Below are 10268 nucleotides of genomic sequence, written 5' to 3'. Positions count from 1 at the left end.
TCTCTCTCATTGTTGAAGAAGAAGACCACATCTCTCTCTCTCTCTCTCTCTCCCTATGTTTCATCTTTATTTTTCTTATGAACTTTGTGATAATGAGTAGCTAGTTCCTTTTCTTTGGGATGTAGATGAACCATGCTTATTTCATTAATTTGATTGTTCTATCTCTTCTAGTTGATTGTGTTTGAGTTTGGCCAAAGATGTTATATAGCTCAGCGAACTAAGCGTGCCAAGCTTTCGCGAAGGACGATAGTCTTGCGAGGATTGGGCATATTTAGGAAGACCATCCCTAATTTACTTTGAAGTGTAGAGTTATATCAGTTAGGGAAAAGCATTGGGGATTCGAAATCCCAAAGATCTTCACATATTCATAGTTTAAGTTTTTGCATTAATTAATAGATTTAGTTTAAATTAGGTTGTGTTAAATTCAATCTTAGTAACTTAGCCTTTTAGTTCCCCATAGTTCGACCCCGTACTTTTTGCTTGCTAGATTAGTATAGGATTTTATTTTTGATTTGTTAGCGACACGATCAGAGCTAGTCAGTGAAGAGGACAAATGATTGGTGATAGAGAGCAAGGTGTGGGACATCCACATCCCCTTCTCCACATGGCCGCTAGCACACATACTGGACCTCCTTACGTCCCAAGTGAGAGCAGATGGAATGCACCAGGCTGTGAGTTCGACGACATACTATACTGGAATGACCACTGGATGATCTTGTCCATTCTCTGTGATGAGGAGTGCACTACTGTTAAGATGGACAAGTGCATGCTTCAATCTGCTAGAGTGATCTCACACATTGGTAGCGGAAACCTCGTGCCTAAAGGAGGGCACCAAGACAAGATCTCTCCAATGGAGGCGCACGTCACCTATGCTCTCTACGTCGGCTTTCCGATAGACTTGGCCTACATCGTCCCGAATGCCATGTGAGCAAGGCATACCCAAAAACGGGACTTGAGCTCTTTCTTCTCTATTTTGGGATTCCTTCTTTCATTGTTTCATCCACAAAAACAAGCAATTTCTCCCCCTTTGGACCTCTTAAGAGAAAAACAAACTTGCCATCCATAAACCACATGGGATAACTCAAGTAATGGGCCATCCCCTACTTGGAGGGAAACCCAAGCCAAACAAAATCATCTTAACCTTCTATTTAACAAGTGAATATATTCACTAAAACAAACAAATAAAATATTGAACATGTGTCGTACCAAAAAAAATACTAAGTATGTATAAGGCTTCTTCTATACAATAGTTGAATGATCATTCCGTGGACATTTAGGATCTTTCTTCCGTGTGTGCTTCTATATTGGGGTAATCCCTAATTGCCAGATTGGTGACCTACTTTGCACCATAGAGGACCCAGTCCCTAAATTCATCAACAATAACTGAAATTGAACATCATTATGTGGTGACCTTCCAGCACCGTAGAGGATCCAAGTTCCTAAATTTATCATCCGTACATAAAGCCTGACAATAGACCAACATAAATCCTTTTTTTTTTTTTTTTTTCTTTACAAAAAATAAATAAAACATCTTTATGAAAAGAGGATAAAAAGGATTACAATGAAAAATAAACACTCAAACTGGCAACAACAACTCCCCCAGTACACCCATCGCTCACCAGTTCCTTACCAAGTGGTATACTCAGTTGAGGGAGAATCCCTTGACCAAGAACCTTCTTTAAGAAAACTTTCCACTCACTCAAAAAGAGAGAAAAACAAACTGCGAAACAGCATAACCAAACTAACAAGCCAAAGAACCACATATTACCTACTCTATTTTTTTTCGTCTCATTCTTTTTCCTAAAGAAAAGGGCAGCCAATCCTTATTTGAATGTAGATTTCTTACCGCACAGTTAATAATAACAAGAAGAGTGAGTTAAGATCTCTCTCGCTAAATTCACGTGTAAATCCCAAATAAGGATGGAAATTCAGAGCATAAATATCAACTCCCTCCCACAAGCGTTACAACTTGAACGAAGTCCACTAGACATCTGTTGGAGTTCGTATCAACCAAACCTCTCATCCCAAGCAAGGTCTCTAAAGCTCTGCCTGATCCTTGTTTATGATCATAGCTCGTTTGCCTTTCTCACTTGTCTTTAAGTCTTTATTTGCTTAGGAGAAATCAACGATGGATTCGGGCAGGCTTCTTATGTTAATATGTTTACTAGGCTTCCTTCTATGGGTGGCTAAAGCTAGAACTATTGAAACTCGGCTTCTCAAATCAAAACATAAAAATGAAACCTCGAAAGGCGAAACTCCGACTCGAACGCCATCACCAACATCTGCACCGAGAGATACTTCCGGGCCGCCACCAGGTGATGATTCACGAGGTACGGTGTTTGATGTCACCAAGTATGGAGCAGTTGGCGACGGGAAAACAAATAATAATAAGGCCTTCCTTAATGCATGGGCCGCTGCATGTAAATCTACTGAACCAACCAGCCTTTTGGTCCCAAAAGGTGACTACTTTCTTACTTCAATCATGTTTAGTGGTCCTTGTGGAAACAAGAAATCTCCTCGTGTTGAGATAAGTGGAAAATTAATAGCTCCAACTTCCTCGGGATCTACCGAGTCATGGATCACATTTGATAGTCTAAACGAGCTGGATATCACTGGGTCCGGAACTGGATCTCTGGATGGTCAAGGAGAAGCCTCTTGGGGCGGTGGTTGTGTTCACATGGCGCAATTCAAACTGCAAAATGGCTGAATCAGTGAGTTATTGTATTTTTACATGGAAACAATTGGATCCTTAATATTTGTTTCCCTTTTTGAACTTTCGCTTTTGTTGCAGACCTTGCGCCTTTTTGCAATTACCGGCGGATCATTAAGCGGCATCACTTTAATCAACAGTAAGGCTTTTCACATAGGTATTGTTGAAAGCAGTGACTTTACCGTCCATGATATCAATATCCAAGCCCCTGCGACGAGCCGAAACACTGACGGTGTGCACATCGGCGACTCATCTGGCATCACTGTTACTAACGATATATTGGAACCGGTGATGATTGTGTTTACATCGGAGATGGTACTTCCAACATTTTAGTCTCCAATGTGAATTGTGGACCAGGTCATGGCATCAGGTAATGACATATTAATCATGCCTAAATACTTTGATAAATATCCTAGTAATTAGTACATTAGATCTGAAACAATAAAGGGGTGTCAGAGAAAAAGCAACTAGCACAAGCACCCTGAGCCCAAATAGGATTAGACCGGGCCTGTATTTGAAGTTAGGTGTGGGCTAGGTTCATCATATATAAAGCATGTGCTTGATATAAATGGGCTTTGATGAGCTTTGTTATTTCCATGATATTATGTGCATTAAAGCTTGAGATTAGCCCTAGTAGGATGCAATGGGTTTGCAAGTTCCATGACTAAATGGGCGCATGATAATCAAGGTGAACTAGGGGTGGGCAGTTGTTGGGAAAACCCTACTAGGGTTGGTCCGAGTCAAGTTTAAGCTTGGCCCTAGCGGGTACGCAGGGCTAGGTATTTGATTAAGGCTCCTACGGTTGGGTTAAATCTGAAAGCCCCTCCGCCGCCAAAAAAAAAGAAACAAGAAAAGGAGGGATGATGAAAATTGTTTCAAACGGCTTTCTCCAAGTTTTGTTCTTTGTTTTGCAGCTTGGGAAGCCTTGGGAGATATCAAAATGAAAAGGAAGTGAACGGTATCACAGTGAAGAGTTGTACTTTTCTTTGGGACCGACAATGGCGTCCGGATCAAAACATGGCCAGCATCGAGAGACAACAAAGTTTCTAATGTTATATTTGAGGATCTTATGATGAAAAATGTGAAAAACCCCATCATCATCAACCAAGAATATTGTGACAAGAACCACTTGTGACTCCTCGGTAAGTTCGATGAGCCCAACGAGTAAAATAATGTGACATCAACAAAATACTACCCAATTTGACTATATAGAGTCATTGACAATCTCTCTCCAAGCACAATTAGCACTTTGTTAGAACCACTCTCTTTTCATCAAGTTAATACATATATGCTCCCCACCCAATTAGACTTCGTGTGTGAGGTCACCTTGTCTTGGTTGGCATAAGTATGTTTGTATAACCATCCCCTTTTGTGTTTGATAGAAGGGAGGTAGGTCAATCAGGTCATAGGAGAGGATCCTGATTGCTCTACCTCGTCTTTTTCACTTGAAGGCTGGTAATTATATATTGGCTTTGTAAACCTTGTCTCTAAGATTACTAATGGCATTTATTAACCCTACCCAATGCACAGCCTTCACGTGTGAAGCTCACAGACATTCATTTCAAGAACATCAAGGGTACGTCTGCCACCAAGGATGCAGTTACCCTCATATGTAGTGAAGCCGTACCATGCGAAGGAGTACAGCTCGTTGATATTGATTTGAAATCAAGTGATGGTGACAGCACCTCTGTTTGTGAGAATGCAAAAGGGGTTGCCTCGGGTGTTCAAATGCCAAGTCCGTGTTTTTGAGTCCATTCAATTTTGATTCTCGTACATCTGTGTACTTGGCTTCTTATGTATTGCTTTTAAAGAGTGATTCCTCAAGCTGGAGTATGTAGTTGTGTTTGGTTCAAGTACCTCAGCAAAGGAGAAACTATGGAAGGAGAAAAGCATATGACACCTTCTCCATTAAAACATAACTACCTGCCTATATTACTACTTCTCTTTGAATTGATTCAAAGTTCAATATATTGAAATTTAATTTCTTACTAAATATTCAATCTTTGATGGTCAATTTGTCTGGTTGGAATGAAATTGAAGGAAGGGAAGGGAAATTTTCATACTTAAAAAAGCAAATTTTCTAATAATTCAAATTCATTACTCTAAGAAACAATATAAATAACTTCAAATAATTTAGAAGTTTATTATTAGATTTCACTTTACTTTGCATCCGATAAGCTTCGATTTCCAAAAGTAAATCATATTAACATACTACTTTTATAAACGCATGAACTCATGGAGGATGATAACATTTTTATTCCTAGAATACCCTCAATTACTCGCCAAAAGGGTTTGGTTATTATGTAAAAAATTGTTATTGTACTTGCTCATTAATTAATCTTTTATTCTAATTATATATTAATATTAATTGCAATGAATCCCCTCCATTAAAACCCAACTTATGATCTTCTTGATATTCATGCATAGATCCAAGTGTCTCAAATCCCATTAGAGAATTAAATCTATTAAAAATACCTCTACCCCACCCCACCCCTTAAATAAATAAAAGAATAATAAAAAAATCATAAAAAAAAAGATGTAGAAAAGCGTCACTATGGCATTACGAATATATCCACTCGTATATTTATAGAAAAGGGAAAAGAAAAATATATTCATTTGCAATTTAGTATTAATTGTAATTAATCATCTCCAGTAAAGCACAACCTCTTGATATTCATGCTTAGAATCAACCATCTCAATTCTCATACGAACTCCATATACTACAATAGCCGTCATAAAAAAAAAAATTTGTACGAAAATGCCACTACCAAATGAAATCAATTGAATTAATCATCTCCACTAAAGCCCAACCTCTAGATATTAATGCTTAGAATCAACCATCTCAAGTCTCATATGAACTCCATATACTACAATAGCCGTCATAAAAAAAAAATTGTACGAAAATGCCACTACCAAATGAAATCAAGTGATCAACACACCTATAATTATTCAAAAACCAACAAAAACTCACTTGCATTGCATGTAGTACTTTACTAGTTATACAAAGTGCGTGTATTCCTATTTCGTGGCAAATTTTAACTTGACGAATTTATCCTCTATTTTTAATTGAAATACCTTTATTTTCTTAATACCTATTATTTTCTATTCATTTTTTCGGTCACATATTCTTGGTAATCTATTTAATACCTTTTAAAAAAATATCTTCAAAGTAATTTTGTGCCTCCTCCACAATTTCAAAAAGAAATCCTTATTGGAAATTTAGTTAACTTTCTTTTCTTTTCTTTTCCGAAGAAATCTTCTCCTGAATTTTATTAAACTCGAATAATGTGTGAGGATAGACAAGCTCCGAGGGACATGGGGGCTCCAAGAGAATCTGTGTTCCAATGTTTGAAACATACTAAAGAGGCAGGTAATGGAGGTGTTTGTGGTGGGGAAGGGAAGAAGTCATATCTTTGGTGTTGTGGGAAAAATCCAAGGTGCCCTAACATTGACTCTTCCATCTCCTGTGCATATTGGTTCTTATCGGAGAACTATGATACCCCAACAGGAGTATGATGAATTGCAAAGCACAATTTCGTTGTTCATTGATCAACGAGATCCAATCTTCAACTTACTTCTACGGATGTGTAGTGAGATCTAGCGAGGAAATCCTGAAAATTAAGTTTGGGGGTGGACTAACATTTGTTGGGATGAATTTTTATAATTTTTTCTTTCATTTATGAGGGAGATATGTTAAAGGTGTAGCGTCTTGGGTAATGGAAGGTGGCAAAATCAGTTTATTCACTGCGAGAGATGGCATCCGGATTTTAATATTCATGCTCCTCAACCAGTGGCCAAGCTGGTGTAGCAATTGAACCAATCCCTTGAGTTTAGAAAATAGATAATTGTATTAGCATAAAGGACCCATGCAACTTCATTATGGCATCGTGAAAGGACTCTAGAAAATATAAAAAAAACAATTAATCTCTCTTCATGATCAATGGAATGAAGTAGAAGAATTAAAACCATTAAAACCCTTCAACAACAATTTCCTGTTTTGAGAAAGTCCAATTTGGTTGTGGATTCTCTCCCACGCAAGGCCATAACTTGTACGACAGAGCTAGTTTTGCCCATATCCATTCCTTGGATTCTAGAGGCATGTAATCTGGATTTTAGGCATTTTTCTAGCAATGAAATTAGTCTACTCTTCAACAACAACCAAAAAGAAAAAAAGAAAGAAAGAGAATTAAATAGGTCCAAAGTATGTTGTGTTTGTTAGCTTAGTCTCCCCCTGTGTGATCCCTATAACTTATGGTGATATTCGTGGTATGCTTTTGACTGAAGTGCTCCGACTCTCCTCAATATACCTCAGGCAACTGCTAATATGGGTTGTATTAGTCGGTCACATAATTTTGGTGGCAACAATGCTCGTTGAAAGGTTCCCGTCGCCATGGCTATTGTGGACATTTTGGCAATTATCGTGGTGGAATCTCATTGATCTTTTAGCCAGCCGCTCTTCTGACGATGTTGCCTCCCACTCTCACCATAAGTGCTCATCCTTCATCTAATGAATGAAATTTATTGTCAAATCTGCAACAAATGGCTCATAAGGACCTTGATTGTCGCCAGCGATCAGTCACGTTCATAAGGCCCTTCTCCTGTACAGAATGACATCGTTATTATGTTATGTTTCTTAATGCTTTTAGTAATTTATTTGGGTGTATCCAATTGCCCTTAAATCTGAGGCTTTTCCTGTGTTTCAGAAGTTTAAAATGTTGGTCGAGAATGAATTTTTGCCGCAAAATTAAGAGATTCCATAGTGATTGGGCGAGGAGTACCCAACAATCTCTCACTTTCTTTACCAAGCTGGTATTGTACATCGTGTTACACGCCATCCTTCAGATGAGAAGGAGGGAGGTGCAGAATGCCGACTTCGTCATATTGTAAAGATTAGGCTAGCCTTACTTGCACATGCCTCTCGTACCTTGAAATTTTTGGCAATAAGCATTAACTAAAGCAATTTTTTTAATCAGTCAGTTTCCCACCCCTATACTACAAAATATCTCTCCAATGTTTTGAATGCATGGAGTGCATCCAACTTACGACCACTTACCAGTATCTTGATGTGCATTATACATTGGCATGCTTCAACCATCCCCTACTGCATCATCATTTCCCAAAACCTCACCAACCCCTCCACCTATTTCCCCTTCACCTAGTACATTGACTTCGCCCTCTCCTTCCCAAGCCACTCCCATTCCCGCAAAGGACTGTGTGGTTGACCCACCTGCTCCTCCACCTCCTCCCAAGCATCATCCCATGGTAACTCTCCCTTTTACTATAGTTTTTTTTCTTTCAATTTTACTTATTTAGCTTTTTTCTTTTTCTTTTTTTCCTTCTGTATGTATGTATGGTCGTCCGTCCCTATACCTTGAGTTGACTCCACTTGACTTAGAGTTAGAAGAGACTTTTGCCAACCTTAGAAGGCAAAGAACCATGGCAAACTATGAGCCTCCAAAGAGGCCCTTGAGTGAGCATTTCATTCCTATGATATATACTCCGGTTTCTTGTTTTAAGTTGCCTGACATAGAGGCAGCTCAATATGAGATCAAATCTAGTGTGATTCAAATGCTACCATCTTTTTATGGACTTGCCAATGAAGAGCCTTATAAGCACTTAGATAAGTTATAAGAGGTGTCCTCCATGGTTAAAATTCAAAACCTCTCAGTTGATGCTTTAAGGTTACTTATTTTCCCATTCTCCCTTAAAGATAAAGCTAAGCATTGGCTTCATTTTTTGGACAATGTTAAAATTTCTACTTGGGCATAAATGCAACAGGAGTTCCTTAAAAAGTTCTTCCCCATTGGCCGTACCAGTAGCATTAGGAGAGCGATAACGAGTTTCTCCCAACAAGAAGGAGAACAATTTCATGAGGCTTGGGAAAGACTAAAAGAATTACTTAGAAAGTGCCCCCACCATGCTATTCCTAAATGGCAATTGGTTCAATTCTTTTATGATGGCCTTAGAGACCGACATAGGCAAATGGTTGATTCTTCTTGTGGTGGGACTTTCATGCGAGAAGAATGAGAATCGGGAATGGGAACTTTTTGAGACCCTTAGTGAAAACTCCCAACACCATGCTTCAGCAGCTAGGACTAAGATTCCATCCATTGGGCAACCAAAAATGAGTGGTCTCTATGAGGTCAATCCTACCATTGAGATGAGCACTAAGGTTGACTTGCTATCAAAGAAATTGGACCATCTCTTATCATTAGAAAACAAACCCCATCTCCACTTCCTACAAGTTCCTCTCCACCTAATCAGATTGAAGCATGTGCTTTATGTTCTAGCCTATCCCATCATGTCACCGATTGCTATTTGGCTACACAATACCCCGAGTTTGTTAAGGAGCATACACATTTGGCCCAAGGAGTCCCTAAATTGGGCAATGATGTCACACCCCACCCGCCGGTCTCGCTTACCCACCGGACAACCCGTGGGAGTGATCCGCCATAGGATCCATGGTTTTAGTCTATCAACAATATTAAATACAAATAAAGATAATCAAGAGCAACAACTGTTCAATAAATGAATTACAGGAGTCCAAATACTCCAATAACAATAATAAAGGAAAGAAATAATGAATAAAAATGAATAAGGGTTCAGCGGAAGTAAACAAAAGAGTTATATCAATTTCTTCCCATTTTCCTTTTCTAAGTTTAAAAAGTGTTTTTCATGAATCTCAAGGTAGGGTGTCCTCCAATTCTTCTCTATTCGCTGGGTGAACTTTTTGACCACCTTCCGTCTCTGACCATCAATAGGTGCGATAAGCGCACTCCATGCAGCTGCAGGAGCTCTCGCACATGCTATTTCCATCTCCCACCGACGGTGCCACATATTCTTCATACGGGATGGTTCCTTCATAGGAAACCAGTCCATCTTCCTGCATAATTCCTTCTTCCAGATGCAGGCTAATAAACATATACAAAATAAAGACGTGAGTTCTAAAGAACTCAGTAAGAAACAATCACAAATCCCATCAATTATCCAACAATGCCAAAATGTACAAATAATAAGAATGAATGCAAAATATGAATGATACTATGATTTCTAACTATGCGGGTCTCTAATAGTTGACATGCTTTAAGTTATACACCAGCCCTCCTCTGGGTAAGTCTCATCACTCTAATCTGGCAAGGACTGGCTACCTCTGTAGGGATCTTGGGAAAAAGGGAAAGTCCACACCTGGCTCTCGTTTCCATGCCTGGGGTTAAGTCAAAACTCTCTCACCATGACCATTGGTAATGAGTACTGGCGCATGTCGGGGTTTCTAATCCAATGCAAGGTCATACTGGTTACATGTCTACATGAAGTCCAGATACATCCCCTATGGCACCAACCAACTCGGTTCAGTATCCTTCGCAACCTAGGAGAGAGAATCCTCACGGACTGACTACCGCTGTTGGACTTCACTCCTTAACCCTATGGTCATCCACATATTATTGGGGCGGATGCTCTCATGATTCCTCACAACACCCGGTCCGATCCTTGGACATCCATGAGCCCAACCCTAACATATGCAACCCTACCATTTACATGACTAATAGTGGACCAATGT

The 10268-nt window shown here is 39.2% G+C and overlaps 1 non-coding gene across 1 annotated transcript; it reads right to left on the bottom strand.

Moving 5' to 3' along the window:
• Window positions 1-8527: 8527 nt before the first annotated feature.
• Window positions 8528-8634, bottom strand: LOC148998618 (small nucleolar RNA R71). Its single transcript, XR_016171150.1, has one exon. It is a non-coding gene; the product is annotated as a small nucleolar RNA R71 (small nucleolar RNA).
• Between the last annotated feature and the right edge of the window lie 1634 nt (window positions 8635-10268).

This window comes from Hakea prostrata, unplaced genomic scaffold (assembly GCF_041222555.1).
Source record: "Hakea prostrata isolate BN-2017 unplaced genomic scaffold, UWA_Hpros_2 contig_240, whole genome shotgun sequence".
Lineage (NCBI taxonomy): Eukaryota > Viridiplantae > Streptophyta > Magnoliopsida > Proteales > Proteaceae > Hakea > Hakea prostrata.
The sequence above is the reverse complement of the archived record's forward strand: the minus strand, read 5'-3'. Positions and strand labels throughout refer to the sequence as shown.